The sequence below is a fragment of the Urocampus carinirostris genome, chromosome 15 (assembly GCF_059441175.1).
Source record: "Urocampus carinirostris isolate Australia breed hairy pipefish chromosome 15, RoL_Ucar_1.0, whole genome shotgun sequence".
Lineage (NCBI taxonomy): Eukaryota > Metazoa > Chordata > Actinopteri > Syngnathiformes > Syngnathidae > Urocampus > Urocampus carinirostris.
In genome coordinates this window covers 12,972,089-12,993,861 of record NC_142363.1, presented here as the reverse complement: position 1 = coordinate 12,993,861, position 21,773 = coordinate 12,972,089, and the positions used below count along the sequence as shown (strand labels likewise).

Genomic DNA, 21,773 nt, shown 5'->3' with positions numbered 1-21,773 from the left:
GAGACAGACAAGGATGTGTCTCCTGCCTCGATTCATTTTCTGGCAAGTAACTCCTCGCAAGCAGAGTTGTCTTGTCACGTTTGTCGTGGGTGATGGATGATGTCGGCCTCTCGCGGAGGCAGTGTTAAAGAAACAATCCCACGCAGCACACGCCAGAGCTGCTCAAATTCATTTGGACAAAATGGACTTGCACGTTTTTGTTCATTAACACTTTGGAGCGTAGCTACCGGGGGGATTTGCAGGAGTCTCGTTTGACTGCATCGTAATCTCATGTCGATGTGTTTGGATTTCCCCCTCAGCTCTGAACTATTCTTAATATAGTACATTGTAAATATTTGTCTTTAATTGACCTTTTTGTAATCATGTCGCTAAAATAATGGAAAATGTTCTGATGTCATACATAAACTTGCAAAGGGAGTAATAACATATGGTTGACAATGATGTACACAATTAGAAAAGAGGTCCATTTAGATTTACTTTGCCTGATGTATTTATTACATATATCATTAGGCCCTATCAGTACATCCATGTCCACTTTTGTGTCATCAATACTATCCCTTTCCTAATCAATACCTTGTGTTAATAGATGGATATTGAATTAGAAATAGGGCAGCACAGAATGGCGTAGTAGTGACCGTTTTTTTTTTTTTTTAAATCATCAATTAGCGTTATTATCTATTTTACATCAATTGCTTAGACTGCCCTAAAATATAATAAATTGATTGTCGCTTGATTGCTCGCTTCGATATTTCGATTTTATGACGAAAGCAAATTTCGGAGGACTTTTTATTTTTCAATGACTTATCATAATTTCTATCCTACTTAATGTCTCGTCTATTTATTTTCCAAAATATTTACATAATAAAATATGTGTGAATGGGAATTTTAATGGAAAACACATTATTCTCTCTGTCTCTGTCTTTCTCTCTCTTTCTCTCTTTCTCTCTCTCTCTCTTTCCTTCTCTCACTCTCTCTCTCTCTTTCCGTCTATATCTATTAATGTATTTTTCTCTCTCTCTTTCTCTCTCTCTCTCTTTCTGTCTCTCTATCTGTCTTTCTATTTATTTCTCTCCTTCACGCGCTTACTTTTTTATTTCTCTTTCTTTCCTTCCTTTCTCTCTCTCTCCCTTTCTCTTACTTTATTTCTCTATGCCTTTCTCTTTCTTTCTCTTTCTCTCACTCTCTCTCTTTCTGTCTCTCTCTATTCCTGTCTCTCTTTCTCTCTCTCTTTCTTTCTCTCTCTCACTCTCTTTTTATGTCTCTTTCTCTGTATCTTTATTTCATTCTGCCTTTCCATTGTTTTCTCCCTTTCAATCTCTCTTATTTTTTGATATCTCGTTCTTTCTTTCCCTTCTCTCTCTCTTTCTCCATCTATCTTTCTCTATTTCGGCTTCGGCTTCACAAATACTAAAATTGGAACTCTCATTTTTCTTGCTCTCTATTTATGTTTCTCTTTCTCTTTCTGTCCTCTCTCTTTTGGTCTGTCTTTTTCTCTCTCTTTCTGTAACCCTCTCTCTCTCTTTCTTTCATTCTGTCTTTCTATGTCTTCCTCTCTTTCACTCTCTCTTATTCGTATTTATTTCTCTTTCATTATTTCCCTTATCTCTCTCTTTCTCCATTTCTCTCTCTCTCTCTCTCTCTCTCTCTCTCTCGCGCGCTCTCTCTGTCTCTAAATCTCTATTTCTGTCGCTCTCTGTTACCTCTCTTTCTTTCACTCTCTCTTTTTCTACCTCTCTTTCTTTCACTCTCTTTTGTTTTTATTTTTTTCTCTGTATTTTGTTCCTCTTTCTCTCTCTCCCTCTCACTCTTTCTGTCAATCTCTCTCTCTCTCTCTCTCTCTCTCTCTCTCTTTCATTTTCTCTCACTCTCTATTCCTGTATCTTTCTTTTTCTGTCTCCCTTTTTTTTCTCTCTCTTTATCTCTACCTCTCTCTTTTTTTCACTCTCTCTTTTTATTTCATTCTCTCTTTCTTTCACTCTTTTTATCTTATTTATTTCCTTTCTCTCTCTCTTTCTCTCTCTCCATATATATATATATATATATATATATATATATATATATATATATATATATATATATATATATATATATATATATATATATATATATATTGAGCAGTTCAGCTTTTTATTTGAGTTTTTTTAAATTGATTGATTAAAAGTTGATTAATTTATTACTTTTTAACCGTCTTCCTATCAGTGTTTGTTTTTGTGCAGAAACATATTTGATGCCATTCAAGCCTACGTGAAAAAGATGCACACAAACATGCCGTGCACACACGTAAACACGCGTCGACGCATCTCGGAAGCCGAAACATGCTGCACATATAAAGCAATACACGTGTGGACGGACAGCCCGGCATCTCCCCCATCTGCCTTAATCCGAGCTGTCAGTCAGTGCTTAAGGGCCGGCACGGCAGCGTTTGATTGTAATTGCCAAAACCAGGAGACAGCCCAGGGACATCCGCGGCTGTCAATAGGCAGGATTCCTTACCCACAATGCTCGGCGCGCCCCGCGACTTCATGTCACCGCTTTGTCTCATGCATAGCTAATGACGCTTTCCACTTCCCGACATTTTTTTCAGGTTCGGCTAAATTCCAAACAAATGAGATTGCGCAGGAGGTGCCTTAAGGAGCAAGGCCATTGTCTGCCTGTCTAAAAAAAAACATCTCACAAGCTGTTCAAGACCTAGAGGTTTTTTTTTCTCCCCTCCCTCACCCACTATTTTCTTTCTTTCTTCCTCCATCTGTCTTCCAATTTGAGTCGGGGGCCGTGATAACTAACAGTGAATTATTTTAACGAAGAAGACAAAGGGGGATAGGGCAAGGGCATCCCATCACACCGAGCAGCAAGAATTTGTTAAAAAAAAAACAGGGGGGACAGTTTTCTCCATTAAAAATTTTGCTTATTATTTTTGCTACCCTTACTTGTTTAGCGGGGTGTTCTCCTTTGTTGTGGCAAAACTCCGACCGCTTGCTTGAATTCCCTGCGTCTGTTTACCAAGCGGGTTTCTGTTTGAACTGCAAAAGAGATGGCTTGTTGGAGAGTCTCTTTGATGCGGAGTCTAATTTGTTTTCACCGTTTCCAAGTTGTTTGGAACTCTTGCTGACGTGGACTGATGTTCTGGAACATGCTAATGTGTGTGTGTATATTTGTTTGTAGGGTTATTGACCTCATAACTGACGAATGTCCAACCGGATTCTCAGCTGGATGGTCAAGCGGTGTTTAATTGGTGATTTTGTGTAACATTTCCTGCATCAAAATTCACCTTTTATTGTATCTGGAAAATATTTCTCCATCCATGACAGTTTGATTGATTGCTGCTTTTTGAAAATGTCATATTAGCTAATAGGGATGTTCAAAACCACTTTTTCAGACCGATTCATATGCCGATAAGTAACTACTAAGTAGTTAATCAATTCTGATATGTCTACAACTTAAGACAGAGAGAAAGACTAGGTGGGAGAGATACAGAGAGAGAGAAAGAGAGAGAGGGAAAGAGAGAATTGAAGAGGAATAGAGAGAGAGAGAAAGAGAGAGAGAGAATTGGAGACAGAGATAATAGGAAAGAGAAAGAGAGAGGGAGAGAATTGGAGAGAGAGGGAGAAAGAGAGAATTGAAGACAGAGAGAAAAAGAAAGAGACAAAGAGAGAGAAAAGAAAAAAGGGAGAGAACTGGGGAGAGAGAAATTGGATGGATAGGGGGACAAAGAGGATAAGAGAGAGTGAGAATGGGAGAGAGAATAGGAGAAAGAGAGCAGGAGAGAAAAAGTAGGAGAAATAGAGTAAGAGAGAGAGAAAATATGTACGAAAGAAAGAGAGAACTAGAGAGAGAGAGAGAGAGAGAGCAAGAGAGAGAGGGATATAGAGGGATATAGAGGGAGAGTGGGACATGGAGGGAGAGGGAGAGAGATGAAAAGAGAGACAGAGAGGGAGAGAGTACAAAAGACAGAGGAGGAGGGAGAAAAAGACAGAAAATAGGAAAAAGAGAATTGCAGAGCGAGAGAGATAGAGCGAGACACAGAGAGAATAAGTAAGAGAGATAGGAAGAGACAGAAAGAGACGGAGAGAGAAAATAGGAAAGAAAAGGAGAGAGAATAGGAGAGACAAAGAGAGAGAATAGGAGAGAAATGGGTGAGAGAGAGAGAAAGAGAGAGAGAGAGAGAGAGAGAGAGAGAGAGAGAGAGAGAAGGGGGGAATATGAAAGGGAGAGAGACGGATTAAGACAGAGAGAGAAAACAGAAGAGAGAGAATAGAAGAAAGAGAAAAAGAGAGTGAGAGTGAGAGGGACAGAGAGTATTCATATTTTCGGAACGTGCGAGGAAACTGGAGTGCCCGCAGGCACGGGGAAAACATGCAAACCCCACACTGAAGTAGCTGGACTTGAACCCTGGACCCCCGCACTGTCGGGCTGCATGGTAACCACTGGCCTTATTTCGTACTTGAGTATTCATTTTAACCGTATAAGAAAGTCAATATTGAGCATTAAGAATATTTGTTCTTTTCTTGGGAGGGTCGCTAGCGGTTAAATAATTGGTTGGGTCCCTTAAAAATATTGCAAATATGGTCTCACTGTCTTAAAAACAACCCAGACTTGTTCATTTTAAAGCCATTTCCTAGCCATGTTTTCAAAGTACACTTTACTTTTATCAAGTTTCAACTCATCCCGTGTGGACTTTCACCTTTTCAAAAGACAAAATACGCGCGAAGAGTTTGGAATTTGAACTGGTATGCCGGCTGAAGGTCGCATTCACCGTCAGTCGTTAATTTTCATTTTATTTCCCCTCGCATATCTCGACAGGGTATGCCTCAGAATCCCACCGATCACATTATTGATCAGCGGCGGGAGCTGATGGATTACCGAGGAGGGCACACTGACAGGCGTGTCCAAGGGGGGGGGGGGGTAGTTTTGGTGAAGGGGGGGCGAGTTGAGCATCTCTCTAGTCCAGTGGTCCCCGCCCCCCCCCTCCCCATGCATTGCCTACCTCTGCTTCTGATCAGTCATTTTGACATTGATACATACGTCTCAGCAGCAGAAGATAGGCTGTCCGGCCAGAAATGCCACCCATCCCCAGAGAGAACTGAAATGAGGGATTAAACGAAAGAGGCAGCCCCTTAAAAAGGAAATCAATACTTCCTCTTTCTGTAGACAGTAGCAAATGCTTGAAGACGCTGCTCTTCCCTGAGGCTTTTTGGCAAGTGTTGTTTTGTATATGGAGGAATATAAGTGGAAATGGAAGACTTTGGAATGGAAAAATATCCCAATGACATGCAATATAATTCCTCATATCATGAGGGGAGGTTGGTGTTCACTGTAACATGTAAACCTTCAACACTGTTGGAAAAAGGACAATTTCTCATTCAATGCTACAGTTGTGGTTATTTTGCCTAATTTATAATTTTAGGGGTTACGTTTACCTGGTAAATGTCAACTTCATACAAGCCCCTTAATTGGGATTTCTATTTGTGATCTGAAATCCGATTTTTCCAAGGGTGTAAACTCATCAATTTTGTGTATAAGTAATGAAGGAAAATGGAAGAATTTATACAAATCTCTAAAATAGTGGGTACTTGTTTTGCTGCAGCAAATAAGCTAAAAATGTCTTCTTTTTTTAACGTTTTAAAGGAAAGTGTGTATTATTTTACGGCTTATGTCAGAATATTGTGTAGTGGAACTATAAATGAGTGCTACGAAGCACAAGTAAGAGTACAAACTACAAAGACGAAGTGACCAAAAGGGACAATTTGTTTTCTTCATTTTTTTGCCCAGCCTTTCACAAGCTTTTTGTTTTTTAGGGGTACCCGAAGCATTAAGATGGCAAATAATCATGTCGGCTCCCCAAAAACATTTTCAACCTATGAGTATTTTTAAAAATAATCCATGTATCTTTGCTTATTATTCAATTCTATATTGTTTTTCTTTTTAACGAATTTGTTTTTTTACCAATAGGAGGCACTAAAAAATGCACATGGTCCTAATAAGATCCGCGACAAAAACACACACTGACTCACGTGTTTTATTTTGAAATTCTCAACTATATATATATATATATATATATATATATATATATATATATATATATATATTAGTCTTAATTGTGCTAATAATGTAAATAGCAAAGGCAAACTTGGCACACATTGAGTCAATTTGGAGAAGAAGTCATTAGTACTACCTTCCCTACCATCTGATAATTAGCCTGAGTCTTTAACACAGGTGGCCCAAACATGCCTGTTTAAAATGCAGCTGAACTAATTTATTAAAAAGCCTTCTGGAATTTTACCCGCAGACCTCACAGATTCTTGCAGATTTAATAGTGCACCGTCAGAGTATGTTGTGAAGTCCCTCGGAAATTGCAGGAAGTTTAAAACTCGGATGGAACAATTTTAAACCATATGCATACTGTGTATGTTTGAAATTAAAATAAATAAATGAATAATAAATAATTATAAATTGAAAATAAAACTAAACAAAATAAGTGTTCAATCAAGCAAGAGGTTGAAATACAGGCTTTTTATATACTGTATATGAGATAGTAAATTGTTAAAATAAATAAATATATATAGTATAATGTATTTTTAATAGCTAATGCTGTCAAACGTGGATGATTTTGTATTGTGGACAAATACTGTGAGTGCTTTCCCTTAACCACTAGGGTCTTAGGGGCACCATTTCCTGTGGTGTGTCTTGGGCAAGTTGGACGCTCCTCCCTCTCCAGTCCAACAAATGTTTCCACCTTGTTTCGAACCAAGGACCTTTTGCGTGTTAGGCAAATGTGCTAACCACTGCTTTATGGTAACCAAGCAATTTATTTCAAATTTAAAGCACAAAAACTGAGGGATGCAGAAGTTTTCTGTATTATTCAATTGATATTTTCCTAAAAAATCTGGGTTTTACCCAAATTCATTCCTGAGCATGGTGACCAATTTCGGGGCTGCCATGCTTGTAAAAGACTAGAGAAAACCTAGAAGTGTTGGGCATAACTTAGCATGTTAACCCTACAAATAGCAAGTGGAAAATAGTGTCGACGACGTCTTTGTCGGTCCTAAAATACTAACCTACAGTTGAACAATGCCGGAAGCTTTGTGTCACTTCATGCTGAAAAATCCATTTTAAATGATTACTCCTTTGCTAGCCTTAGGCTAGCCTCCAAGCACTACCTTGTAATTATTTCTGCTTATTTATCCTGACATTCTTTTTATCTATTTTTCATCTTCTAAGTATTTATTTTGTGTTTATCCTGGAGTGTAATGTCTTGTTGTTGTTATCGATGACAATAAAGACAATTCTAACTCTCGCTACTATTTCAGCAGTCTTAGGAAGAAAAAGTAGCTACTTAGGACAAAAGGCCTATGCTGTGGTTGGCATTGAAGAGGTTCGGGTAAACACCAAAAAGCAGCTGCAAGAACACAAAAGGAATCCAAGCCAGATGGGAGCTAACCTTGTCGGGGTGCTTTTTTTTTCCCCCTCACTTGAACACAACTCCAGCTTGTCCCCCTATCTTCCTCTCTTACTCACTCCATCCTTTTAATTCACCATGTTCAGAGGACGCCACCAGAGCCTCTGAGGAACGTGTAGTTAGCGAGTATTAAAGCAAATGTTGTCTCGCTAAAAACGGTCACTCTCCTTTGAGCGGGAAACCCAAAGGCTGCGCCGAAACTGCGCTTCAAAGCTGCCCGGAAAACTTGTCATACAAAGACTTTGATAGCTAGCTTCTAAAAGAGACGAAAGGGGGAGTCTTCCCCCTCGTGTGTTTGCAGTCTTTCTTCTATTGTGCCGCTACTTCTAACTTTTCCCTTTGTTGTGCATTTAGGAGTGCTTAAGACGTTAAGAGATTGTTTTTAATTGTGTCATTAGGGGATTTAGCAGTCAATTGTTTATGAATTTGTATCTTAATTGACTTTGTGTCCACACAGTGAAGGATAACAGTTTTCCTATTCTGTTCTTTCACCTTGATGGTTATCCTTCTTCTAATGTACAAAGTAGCAAATACTAAAATGCTTACTTGCTTGACCTTCAATGTTATGAATGAAAATTAATTTAATTCAGTAGTAATGACAGTCCTTTCAGAGAATACATAAAACCTTTCCATCATTATTTAAATCAGGGGTGTTAAACTCATAGAACAAACTTTCACTCGGTGGGCGGACTAGTACATTTGAGAGAAAGAAAAAAAGAGAGAGAAAGACATAAGAGAAAGAGATGGAGAAAAAAGGGCAAGAGGGTGGGACAAAGAAAGAGAGAAAGGGAGAGAGAGAGAGACAGAGAGAGAGAGAGAGAGAGAGAGGGATATAGAGGGAGAGTGGGACATGGAGGGAGAGGTAGAAAGACAAAAAGAGAGACAGAGAGGGAGAGAGTAAGAAAGAGAGAGGGGGAGAGAGAAAGAGACAGAAAATAGGAGAGAGAGAGAATTGCAGAGCGAGAGAGATTAGGATAGAGCGAAGCACAGAGAGAATAAGAAAGAGAGACGGGAAGAGATAGGAATAGACAGAAAGAGACGGAGAGAAAAAAATAGGACAGACAGAGAGAGAGAGATAATAGAAGAGAGAGAATAGAAGAAAGAGAAAAAGAGAGGTAGAGTGAGAGTGAGAGTGAGGGACAGAGAGTATGTGAGAGAATGTGAGAACCAAAAGAGATAAAAAGAGATAAAGTGGGAGAGGCGGAAAGAAAGAAAGAAAAAAGAAAGAAATCCAAAGAGAGATAGTAAGAGAGAAGGGGAGAAAGAGAGAAGAGGAAAACGAGAGAGAGAGAGAAAGAGAGAAAAGAGTGAAAAAAGGAAGAGAGAGCAAAAAAAGGTAAAAAGACTCAGAGAGACAAGAAAGAGTGACAGATAGCAAGAGATAAAGGGAGGAAGAGAAAGAGAGAAATACAAGTACAGCCTTTACGAGAGGCACCTGGCTTTGGCAACTTCAAGTGGACATATTTCAACCTGCAGCTCGTTTTTCCCGTGTGCTTCTCTCAGTGTTGTCTCGCGGGCCTAAATGCAATATACTTGGGTATGTTTATTTTGTTTGTTTAAATGATAATTCTTGCAATCTTAAACCCTTCACAATTTCAAAGGCGGATTATTAAATGTGATTTTTCATGCTTTCACACTATTTTATTCAAATAGGGAGCAATGAATGTTGAAGATCTGACCTTTTCATAATAATAAGGAAAAACAATCACGACGGCATCGAAAACTAAGAGGAACCGTACAAAAGGGACGCACTTAAAAGAGGGTAGAAGATAGATTGCTTGTTTTAAAGTATTAGTGAGAAGTCAAGACTTCACACAACGCACATTGAAATGTGGTGTCCAACCCGCTCCCCCTTTGCTTATGGCCCCGTTGGTGCACCAGGGCGGATGATTACCGCCACTCTCCCCCAATTATGGGCTGATTATTCGGCTGCACTCTAATTGACTGGGGAAGATATGCAAATGGCTGTCATTTGGGATGATAAAGGATGCGGGCGCTGGATGCCCCTTGCATTATTTAGCCCCGGCTGTACACGGCGTGAAGGATGTGGCGTTCGCGTTAATTGCTGAGAAGAGAGAGGTTAAGCTGGACGAGCAGCTGAATTCGAAATGAGGAATTTAAGGCTCTTTATTTTATTTTGGGAGGGGGATCTCATATATACGTCAAACTCACTTGTTTTTTGTTTTTTTAGTCTGACTCTATAAGATTGGGTGGCTTTATGCCACTGGCAAACAGTAATAATGAAAATCATTGGCTGCTCTCTGCCCAGTCTGGAGGATACTGCAACAAAGAGACCAACATTATAAAATAGTGGTCAGCAGCTACCGATACCAGGCTGCACAGAGAGAAAAAACTGCCTTATTTTGTTGCTTCTACAGGTTATTGTGTTATTTTTCATTGCAGTATTGTTACAATGTTCTTACAGGTACAATGTGGGCCAATCTCCAAGCACTACATCGCTTAATGTCCGGACGTTACTTTCTTTTTTTTCTCTCTTAAGTCTTTATCATGCATTCATCCTTGCGTGCTACGTCTATTCTAGTTGTAATATACCTGTCAACTTCTACGGCTCCATGCCCTTACAAACTTTTCCCTTAGAAAATACAAAATAATCTTACACCATATATATTTTTTCAAACGTGTTTATTTATGTAGTTTAACATGTTATATTGTACGTGTGTTTCGTTATATCATAGATATTGTAACATATATAACATTTTGTTGTGAGATACCGAGTTGCTCGACATGAATGAGGTTTATTATAAAAAAAAGTTCAAAAATTAAGTAACCTGGACGTTCACTTTAGAAGGAAAAAATACATGAAAATGTAATTAAGTAGAATAATACATGTTCTTATTCAAATTATTAATTCATTTTCTGCATTAAATTATTGTTGGTAATATACTGATTAAAGGGATAACCTTTTCTCCTTTTATACTTCCTTTTTTTCTTAACTTCTTTATACAACAATAATGATTCGTGATATAATGCATCAAAGCAAGTGAGCCGTTTGAGAGCCGGCTCTCTTTAATGAGTTGAGCCAAAAAAGCCGGTTCTCTAAAAAGAGACGGACTTCCTTTCACTACATAACTACCACATGAAATCCGAGGTTGCCACGATCCACCGATTAAAAACTAGCGCTGCTTGCTGCTTGGTATATTATCAGAAAGAATCAGAAGAACTCTACACTAATCCCTCGCCAGATTTGAGTGTCTTTGCGGTCTCGAGGGTAATGGGGCCACGCGCGCTCCTACCTCGAGTCGCCCACCTCGTATCGAACTTCACAAGAGGCTTAAGCGTGGTGACACGTATCAATAGCGCGCTATCTCACCACAAACAATAACGGTCTGTGTCAAGGGAGTCACTGTTACTTTTGTAAGTAGATTATTTCAGTCTGTTGAAATTTTAAGCTCATGAAAGAAGGTTTAACCCCACGACACTCCCACATCATTTCAATTGACTGGGTTTTCTTTTTGGTGGTCGTGGTACTTGTAAGATTGCTTGGCTTTTATGGTCCAGGAATACATTGTTTTGTTTTAATCTGATAAGGTAACATCGCTTAAATCATATTGGGGTGATTGTTATGATGAAAGTGAGGATAGTGATTGGTAGCCGTGTCTAAATCAGGGGTGTGAAACAGGGGGCTTGCGGGCCGGATCAGGCCCGCTAAGGGATTGAATCCGGGCCGCGAGGCGACGCTGAAGGAAGAGCACGAGAAAAACAAGCTGCAGGTTGAAATATGTCAACTTGATGTTGCCAAACCCAGGGGCCTCTCACAAAGACGCTGTAGTTGTATCTTTTCTCTTCCTCCCTTTTTCTCTCAGTCTCTATCTCTCTCCCATTCACTCTCTGTCTCTTTTTTTTTCTTTCTTACTCTTTGCCTCTTTCTCTCTCTCTCTGTCTTTTTACCTTATTTTACTCGCTCTTCCTTTTTTCTCTCTTTTCTCTCTTTCTCTCTCTCTCATGCTTCCCCTTCTTTCTTTCTACCCTTCTCTCTTTCTCTCCTCTTTTCTCCCCTTCTCTCTTTCTCACTTTCAATTTCTATTTGGATTTATTTCTTTCTCTCTCTTTCTTTCCCTCTCTCTCACTATTTCTCTTTTTGCCTCTTTTGTTTCTCACGTTCTCTCTCTCTTTTTCTCTCTTTCTATCTCTTTCTAATTTTCTTTCTTTCCTTGTCTCAGAGTATCTATTTTCTCTCCTTCTTTTTCTCTTATTTTTTTCCTTTTTTTTCTTTCTCCTCAATCGACTAGTCAAGCCCCCGAGAGAATGTGTGTTCTATCGTGTGGCCCCCGAGTTAAAATGAGTTTTACACCTCTGGTCTAAATATAGCGCTTAATTTTCCTGAACAGAGGTGAGCTAGCAGCACAAGCTAGCATTACTGGGTTGGAAGCACAGGTGAGCAGTGAGAGCTAGCAGTGTGATTAAAAGCTAGAAATATATGGCATGTTTTCTCTACAGCTACATTTGATCCACACAAGCATACTATATATTTTAAAATATCTACAAGCTGCAGATTTTTCTTTTAAAAGAAACAATCCTGATATCATTGTGATTGTGAGACAAAGTATAAAAAATGCATGATATGACACTGTATTTTTGTGGGATGACCTACCCCCTCCAGGACCATCAGGGGTCAGGAACCTAGGTTCACAAGCCATAGCTCTTTACATGAGTACATCTTGTTTGGAGGTAAAATTCAGCTCATGCAAACCTTATCTGCGTGGTTCCGATTATATTCAAGCGAAGCCAAAATTCGCACACGTAAAGCCAAAACACCGCTGGAGATATAGTGCATTCAGTCCTATGTATGTAGTTTACAGTCAGGGTGTCACATAAACAGACCCCATGTTTGCCGTACGTCACCAAGAAATTCTTTATTTGGAAGTTTCATAAAAGAATGTTTTGTTCACTGTTGAGAATTTTTTTTTATGAAAACCCACAGAGTAAACACAAAAATTCCAGCGAATCACCCAGAGCAATTTGATTGGTCGAGCGGGAAAATGGGCGGAGCTATGCACATAACTCACACACAAGCTTCTTTCTACCCAGCGTGTGCGTCCAAGGTCAATACCTCAGTATACTCTTTGTTTGCAGTGTTCTGTGACATTTATTTTAAAATAATTTTGCTTGCACCTTGATATAAAATCTCTAAATATTTTTTTATTGAATGGAACACAGGTTCTGGTATTATACCATAATTTCCTTCAAATCAGACATTGCTGTCAAACAATGAAATATGATGTGCTGAAGAAACTGCTTTTGTCTGGAGAGCAGGTTTGGTAATTTTGTTGAGTTTTGTCTTATAATATATGGTATGACTCGCTCAAGTAGAATCTAAAGATTTTGCTTTTATAGCTCTTTGGGTCAAAAAATTCCCAACCCCTGCCCTACTTCAAATGTATTCTAACAAAACTTACTTTAGGTTTTTTCTCATCTGGGATTCGGGGTTTGCAGAATATAGAGCAGAGGTATCAAACTCACGGTCCTCAGGGCGATAGTTAGTGGCCTCAGCTTTAATAAGAAAGTTAAAGGAACAGCGTGCATTGTTTTACCACTAGATTTTGCAGTATATGACTGCTAAAAAGAATGAAAATTACAGATACTCCAAGTGGCCATAAAGCACCAAATATTTTCTATTTTTTGGGCCAGCCTTTTGCCAGTTTTTTTTTTACCTGTAGCAGCAAGATGGAGGAAAATTATGCCATCTCCCTTGATGTAAGGCTCATGTTACATAAAATAAATATAAATGCATTGACCTATGATTATATAAAAACAAGGCAAAGCTATATGATTGTTCATGTATTTCTGCTAACTATTTAAATAAGCATTCGTTCATTTAATGAGTGGCACTTTTTTACCACTAGGAGGCACTTATTATACACACCAACCCTTTAAGTGCAACCCAAGTTGATTATGGATTGATTTGTTACTGATTGATTGATTGATTGATTTTTATATGGATTCCTAATGTTTTGTATTTCTTTATTCTAGTTGGTGTTGGTAATAATATTTTAAAACCATGGATTGTCCTCCTAACTTTTGGTGGAAAACGCAATTTGGCTCTACCTTATCCAGGCCCTCACTCAAATGGCCCCCAGGTTAATTGAGAATGAGACCCCCGTTATAGAGGGATTATAAACAGATAAAAAAAATGGGGTTAGGCTTTAAGGCGGCCAAGTGCTACTTACATTTTGCATATTCAAACTTCCCTTAGTTACAGAAAAATCTGAAATTCATAGCCACATAATTCTTGCTGGAGACCCAGTACATTGCCTTCGACTCCAACAACCAACTAAAACTTTTCCAGAGTTTATATTATATTTGATGCGCTGTTATGCATCCATAGGAGCCGTTTTGTCTGGGTCAAAAGTAAAAGCACATTACGATGTTACGTACACACTGTGGTACTCAATATATGAGCAGATATAAGACCTTTGCGCACACAGAGGTGAGCTTTATTCGTTTTTTTCTCTTCTCCGTGTAAATATGATGATGCGAACTGTAATTAAGTCCAATAGCTACGCTCGGTAGGCCAGAGGGACAAATCTGCTCATTGCAGCAACGCACACATTCGTCGACTCCGGACGACGCGTTTTCCATCTTTACGGTGCTGTGGAGACTGAAGGGAAAGGCTATTACATGAAGATGTTTATTCATCCTCCCTCCACCCAACTGTCGTCTAAGGCAAAATACAAATACAAGGCCACGCAAATGATTCCGAAAGGACTTCTTAATGTGTGTGTTCCTAAGTGTGTGTATATAAGGTTTTAAATACGATGCCCCCGTAGAGCATCCACTGAACTCGTGTTCACTATTAAGTGCTATTAAGTGCTAAAAGACAGTGAAAAAATGGATGGCATTTTAACACCACTTATGCACTGAATGTAATTTGATGTTTTTATGCTGTTCAGCTGTTTTCAGATTCAGATTATGAATATTTATTGTCATTGTCAAGGGGCAATGAAACTTTGTTTGGAACATCCAGTCATTCGTTCACAGTTTAAATTCAATGCAAAGATCCACAGAATAAATACCCAGAATAAAAGTAGACAAAACCCAATACCCATAAACAAACCCATATACACATTAAAAGTGCAGACATGGTACCATAAAAACTCAAAAGCAGCATAAAGAGAGAGGAATGGAAGGGGGTGTTTCAATAGCCTTGCAGCCTGTGGATATAGACTGTTGGCCAGTGTAGATGCTCTGTCCTGTATTGACTGCTATCTCCTCCCTGAGGGCAGCAGGTGGATAGATGGTAAGCAGGATGGTGCTGGTCCCACAGGATGTTGTGGACTCAGACAGCGAGTGGTGTAGGTGATGGTGATCTCGGGGAGAGTTGTTCCATAATTCTCCCGGCAGCTTTCACTACCAACTGCTAGTCAGCCTTAGTGCAGTTGGTGAACCACATTAAGCATCTGTCCGTCAGTGCACTACTGATGGTGCAGTTGTAGAAGTTTACTATCAGAGCTTTGGAGATGTGACTGATTCTACGCGTCCTCAGATAGGCGCTGTTGTGTTTTTCCCACTGCTGAAACAATACGGTCCCCCCAGGACAGGTCTTCAGTCACTGTTACCCAGAGGAATTATAAAAATGTCGTTATTTAGACTATTATTGCGGACTTTTGTTCATTGTTTTGACTATTACAACATTGTCGCTACCAGCCAATCAGGCTGCGTTGTTTTGATTTTCAACCCTTATGTATGTTCTGTCTTTGTAACCTTGAAGATTTAATAAAAAGAGAATGCTCAGTGGAGGGCTTTAGAAAGGGTAGGTATTCCCCATCTGAAGGCTTGTCTCCCTGTCCTCATTGCAAGTTCAAAATCCATCAATGTATTTTCTCTTTATTTTGATTGTCTTATAGAGCATTGGTTCTCAACTGGTCTGACTTCAGGACCTGTATCTCCACCCTAATGACATGGTGCGACCCAAATCGAGGAAAAGAAATCAAATTTTAAAATGTACCCAATAAAAGGATTGTGCCGTTTGAAGTAGAAATGGTATATTCACCTTTTCTGAGAAAACAAAATGACCAACAAAACCCAAACAACTGCAAGTATCATATATAATGGAATATAAGCCCCTAAGGCTGCTTAAAGTAGGCACATATTATTTGAAATTCAACATTTTCTAAGGCATGTACCAAGACACAAATAATTATTTAATTATGTAAAAAATAAAGATTATCCATCCATCCATCTTCCGTTTATCCGCCTCAGCAGTGAAGCCCAGACGTTCCTATTCCCATCCACTTCATCCAACTCATTTGACAGGTTCCCGAGGCCTTCCCAGGCCAGCCTAGAGATGTTGTCTCTCCAGCATGTCTAGCTGGCTCCTCTCAATGCTAAGGAGCAGCGGTTCTACACTGAGTCCCTACCGGATGATTTGAGCGTCTCACCCTATCTATCCTAGGGGGAAGCACAGCCATCCTAGAAAGGAAACAAATTTCAGCCACTTTTATCCAGGTTCTTGTTCTTTCAGTCATGACCCACAGTTGATGACCATAAGTGAGGATAGGAACGTAAATCGACCGGTAAATCGAGAATTTTGCCTGTCGGTTCAGGGCCTTCTTCACCACGACAAACTGGTACGAGGTCCGCAATAAAGTTGAATATACTGGTAAAAAGCTGTATCTTCCAGCAGCGCTTCAATGACAGACCCTCGTACACCTTTTGATGAAACGTTTTTATTAATATCGCAATGATTACAAATCCCCCACTCCCCTTGCCCAAACACTTCTGGGCCATATTGAAAATGATGGCACTCTCAAACATAAATAGACTTGGACAATATGCATCAAATCCAAAACAGTTTGGCACAGAAATCTGTCAACCATACCAGACCACACACATATTGCTACTCACACCCACACACACTCACAGGTCTCATCTGTCCCCCTTGGCTGCATCCTTGGCCAAGCATGTCTCAGTGTGACAGGCCAGCAGCATTGAGTGTCTGTCACAAAAACACACACGAGTGTCGCCGTTGTGTGTCTGTCACAAACACACACAAGTGTTGTCGACAGGTGCCAATGCCAGCAAGGTGAAGGGTCACGAGCAACTGCCTCTCCAATGTTGTGTGAAATGTGTTGATGAAAGTCTGTGACCATTATGGGCAGGCTATCCGTATGAGTGTGGTTGTGTTTTGTGTGTGTGGACAGCGCTCGTCCCATAGTAACTTGTTATTATCACCTCAATATTTTTCTTATTACCACAATTACATGCTCCAAGAGTGAATTAAGCGGTACAGGAACGGCAGGCAGGAGAGGTTGACAGCTATTTGGAGACTCAATACACAGAGCAATTTGCAGCCGGGAGCCAAACAAATTGGATTTGGGCCACTTTGGATTGGGGCTGCCGGTTGTCGGGCGTTTTGGATGCCGCCCCCATGTCCTCGCAGAACTTTGCAGCCCGTGACAAGAATTCAACGTAAAGTACAGGAAACCTAAATTACCATTGTATTGTTCACATATTGTTCACAGTGATGTTATACAGTACTGAGTTGCCATGAGTACGAAAAGATTTGGTCGAGGGGCCAGAAAATAAACCCTAAGCCTAATTTCTTCTTCTTTTGATGTATTTGGCAATACAGAGTCTGTGATACCTGCTCAATGCATGAAGAAATAACTTCGTTTTCTAATTATACATATACTGAAAATGCAGGAATTTGTATGTAGAGTGGTGTCTCGCTAAAATACCGATTTGTATCCTGCATTTTGTTCAGCATTCAGATTGACTTAACCAGAGGTCTTGAATGTTTTTGACTCAAAGAGCCATAAAAGTAAAACAAAATGTTACCATATATTTTAAGACAAAATTAAACAATACCACGAAACCCACCTTCCAGACAAAATCTAATTTTTAAGCACATTTTATTTCACTGTATGATGGTTGATGATTTAAAAGAGTTCTGGTACAAAACCCGAGCCTGTCTTCCATATCAATAAATAGTCCACTTAAAATGTGTCTCCCTCCCTCAGTTACTTAAAAATGTTGGGACTCATTGTGACCGTCATTTTGTCCCAAATTATGGTTTCAAAACAAGGTTCAAGCAAAATTCACATAAACAAATAAATGATCAGCAGTTAATGTTGTCTGAAAAAACAAATAACAAATCATTGAATTATTTACTTAACAATACAGTAATCCCTTGCTGTATTGAGGTTTATTGATCATGGCTTTGCTACTTGGCCGATTTTCATCATGTATTCCTGAGCCAAATGCGGGTCCTTGGCGCTCTCTAGTGGCAGATTGGCGCTTTTTCAAAAATGTTTGATGATGAAAAAAATATATTGTTTCTGTAGAAAGGTAACCAGAACCGGAAGGGAAGAGCAGTTTTTCATAACGTCCACCTGATAGCAGCAATGTATCATGTAAAGTGAAGTGGATCAAGTCCTTAATTTATACAGTCATGCAATAAAATTTTGGGAGCACTGAAGTTGTTAAAAAAAAAAAAAGTCAAAGAAAGTGCTTCCAAATGCTTGAAATTGTTGCCATGTTTTTCAACAAGTCTGTTTGAAAATGATCCCGACCCCGCTCCCTGGTGGCTTCGCTTTGCCATTGCACTGAATTGCACAATATAAAGCGTATTAAGGTTTACCGCCCTTTTATTGTATTGACACTGCTACTTTTTTTGGGCTATGGCGGCACCGCTGTGCTCAAGTGTGTGTATAATTCAAATGAGCTTCCAAACAAATTGGGGATCGGCATTTTCCCAGCCCTAAACTGTCAATGGAAAAAGCTGGCAACGCCAGACCCAATTAGGCGAAATGCAATTATTCCCATCCATTCACATGATTAGCCTTCGGGTTAACAACCTAGCTGCGCGTGCCGCCAGCTCCCGTTTACCGTATTCGAAAAAGCCATCGCCATGGAGACGCTGGCTGCCATGGTTACCTGTTGAGTAAAGCAGGTTTCAAGTGGGCTCTTGCTGATTGGTAAAAATGACTCATAAGTCTTTTAAGAGGGGCTGTACTGATTGACCGGGACAGGGAGCCGTAATGTAAACAAAAACGCTTTTGCTTTACTGTTGAGATTGGATGAAGACCAACAAATATTCTTCAGACTAGCAGACGAGACACAAATGAGACACGACTTCATTGAGTGTAATCATCAGCAATTTATCAAAATCCATTAGTAGGTGGTGTTCATAATTTCAACAAGTTCTACTTGCTGACATCATCTTTTGACTGAAGTCATTGCAGCCTCTGTCAAGCTGATTGTAAGGCGTGTGCATGTACATGCTCCTCATAGACCCGCTTGAATAAACTTTTCGTTTTCTTTGTTTTTTGGGGTTTGGCTTGGTATTTGGACTGAATTTACAACAGTCCTTTGGTTCCTTTCACCATTTTCATCCTAGAATAAGAGAAAACCTCAGAATGCAGGTGGAATCACTATCTTACCCTATCCCTCATGCCTCAAGTCCTCCAGCCTAATGCGCTCAAAGGTTAGAACACAATACCAAAAGTACGACAAAAGCAGATAGGTTTGGTGAAAAAATATAGAAAGGCTCTTTGAACTCAGTTTGCCATTTTTAACATACTTAATAGAGAAAATAAACTTTTTAAGGACATCTCAAACTATGCACCTCACCTTTTGGAGAAATAAGTGAGCCTTTAATTTCAGATACAGTATAAACCTGCAAAAGAGTTCCCTTGCTGGTTGGTTATTTGATCCCTTAACCACTAGGGGCCCAATTTCTCTGCGGTGTGTTTTGGGCAAGTACAGCCTGGTGGCGTTCATCCCTCTCCAATATTTTCACGCCCCGTCTCAAACCAGGGACCTTTTGCGTGATGGGTGAACGTGCTACCCACTGCAGTACGGCCGTTCTGTCGTCATATTCCATCTATCACAAATACACATTACTGTCATTTTTCCACAACGCCTACAATGTCTTAAAAATAAATATATTCGCAATTTACCCAAGTTTTAAAAATCGAAGTCTTGATAAATGCACACGCAAGATTAAAAATTGTAAATGTAAATCGCAGATACATTTGTGGCTTTGCAGAATGCAGGATTCACACCGGATGTCTTCTTTTCATTGTAATGGAGTACTGGAAAAATATTGAACAATGGAAATAATGGAGCGGCACGGCGGATGAATGGTTAACGCGTCGGTGGCACAGTTCGGAGGTGATGGGATCGAATCCTCCTGTGTGGAGTTTGCATGTTCTCCCCCTGCTTGCGTGGGTTTCCTCCGTTATTCCAAAAAACATGCATGTCAGGTTAATTGGCCAGTCCAAATTGTCCCTAGGTGTAAATGAGCGAGTGAATGGTGGTCTGTGTGCACTTTGACTGGCTGGCAACCAGTTTAGGGTGTCCCCAGCCCACTGCCTGAAGATAGCTGGGATGGGCTCTAGCACCCCCGCGACCCTACTGAGGACAAGTGGTGCAGATAATGGATGGATGAATGGATGGATGAAAATATCAGAAAATATACTTTTTTAAAAAGTGCTTTATTTGGGCCATGAAAAGGGTGAACAAACCCTGAACTAATTTCCATTTCACAGTAACACGCCCAGCACTGGTAGTTCCTACGAGATGGATTCACTTAAAAGTGCTGAATGATTTGGAAAGAGCCAGATAAAAACCAGTGACACGTTTGTGGTCTCAGGTGGAATACGACAAAAGGGTCACTGATTTTGTTTTTAGCAGGTGGCGTCAGTTGGCATTCACCCGCTACTCGTCCTCTCTCAGTGAGGACGAGCCTGACAAAAATGGGGGCACTCACAGGTGAGGTCGCCCACAGGTGACTTCCCTCTTGAATTTTTGTGTTCTAGCTCAGGCTCAGCTGTCTGTGGGGAAACAAGTGTCTGTGTGTTTCAAGTGTGTTTGTGTTTTAGGACCAGAGGTGGTGGGTGAGGGCTCGGAGAAACTGTCAAATCGCATCCGATCTATCTCTCACGATCTATTTCTTTTGCAAAGTGTGTTCCTTCAGTAGTATTGATGTGATAGAGATTCCCCGGATGGGAATAAAAGCCCCACTAAGGACACACATGCCCTCAAATGTGCACTCTGCTTGCTCAGGCAGCATTTTTAAGTTTTTAACCGATAGACAATGTTTATATATTGTATTTATTTGTACATTACGCACACTTAGTTATAATTTTCTCCCTCAATTTTTGATTAATAATCAGTATCAAATTCTGATTCACTTTTCTCCATGCTCAAACTAAACTTTGTAAGTGACAAATGTTTTTTTAAATACTATCGGTGACCACGTTTGTAAAATATTGAATGCAATAGGAATCAAAAATAGAATGCGGAAGTGAAAGCGCCAAATCCACTAGACCACTGGAATTGTTGTTTGGATTTCTGGGTACTTGTATTAGCAAGATGTCAGACAATCATGTTAGCCCCTTCCAGGTGAGTCTTTTGTAAAGGAAAATCAATGCAAGCGTCACAAAAAGGGTCGGGATTCAGGAAGTTGGAACTCATTTGCGTAGCTAATCTGTCACTTTAATTGAGAAAGAAAAGTTGTCCAACACACAAACGGACCAAAAGCAAAACAAAGCAAGCTCAAAGGCAGGCAAAATTACAATCTAGGCATTACTCAGATCAAACAGGCATGAACAGGTTTTCAACAAGGGTAAACAATGATCTGGCCCCGGGCAGTTCCAAAAGGCGCGTTTGAGTACCCATAGGAGTAATCGGGAAAATGCAGGTCAGTCGGTGCCAAGGGGCGGGGCCAGCTGGGCACCATGACAACCGTGCAGGACATGACAGCAAGTTTCTATGAGTATTTAAAAAAGCCCATTTATACGATAGGTCACGTATTTTTGCTTATTTTTACATACTGTTTTTTAAATGAAAAAAGCTGTTTTTTACCACTAGTGGACACTTGAAAATACACACTGCCCCATGAGTACTCATTGATTCAATGACTTACACCACAAATCCATGATGTCATTTTGAAGTACTACCAGTAATATGTATATACTCTACACACAATGCAATATATATAGAGTAGGGGAGATGTAATTGCACTTTATCCTGGGAAAGTAAAAAATAAAAAGTCAAAAAGGCCCTAACCACCCACTACCTCCCAACGGGGGCGCAGCCTACTAATTGAGAACCACTGCTCTAGGCACTGGTTGTTATCATAGACAATAAAAACAATCCTGTTTTGTTTTACGAATGATGGACCGATGGGGGGGAAGCAGAGGTGCTCAAAACAAGGACGGTATTTATTAACAAAACCAGGACCAAAGTAGAAAACAAACAAGTGGGCACAAAGCAACTAACAAAATGTCCAAACAAAAAAAACTGAAATAAAAACCAAACTAGCAACAGGACAATGCAAGGAGCATAGTAA

General features: G+C 39.8%; 1 protein-coding gene across 1 annotated transcript in view; it reads left to right on the top strand.

Moving 5' to 3' along the window:
• The window catches only part of arid1b (AT-rich interaction domain 1B), a 361,695-nt gene that overhangs the window by 225,976 nt on the left and 113,946 nt on the right, over window positions 1-21,773 (top strand). The window lies entirely within an intron of this gene.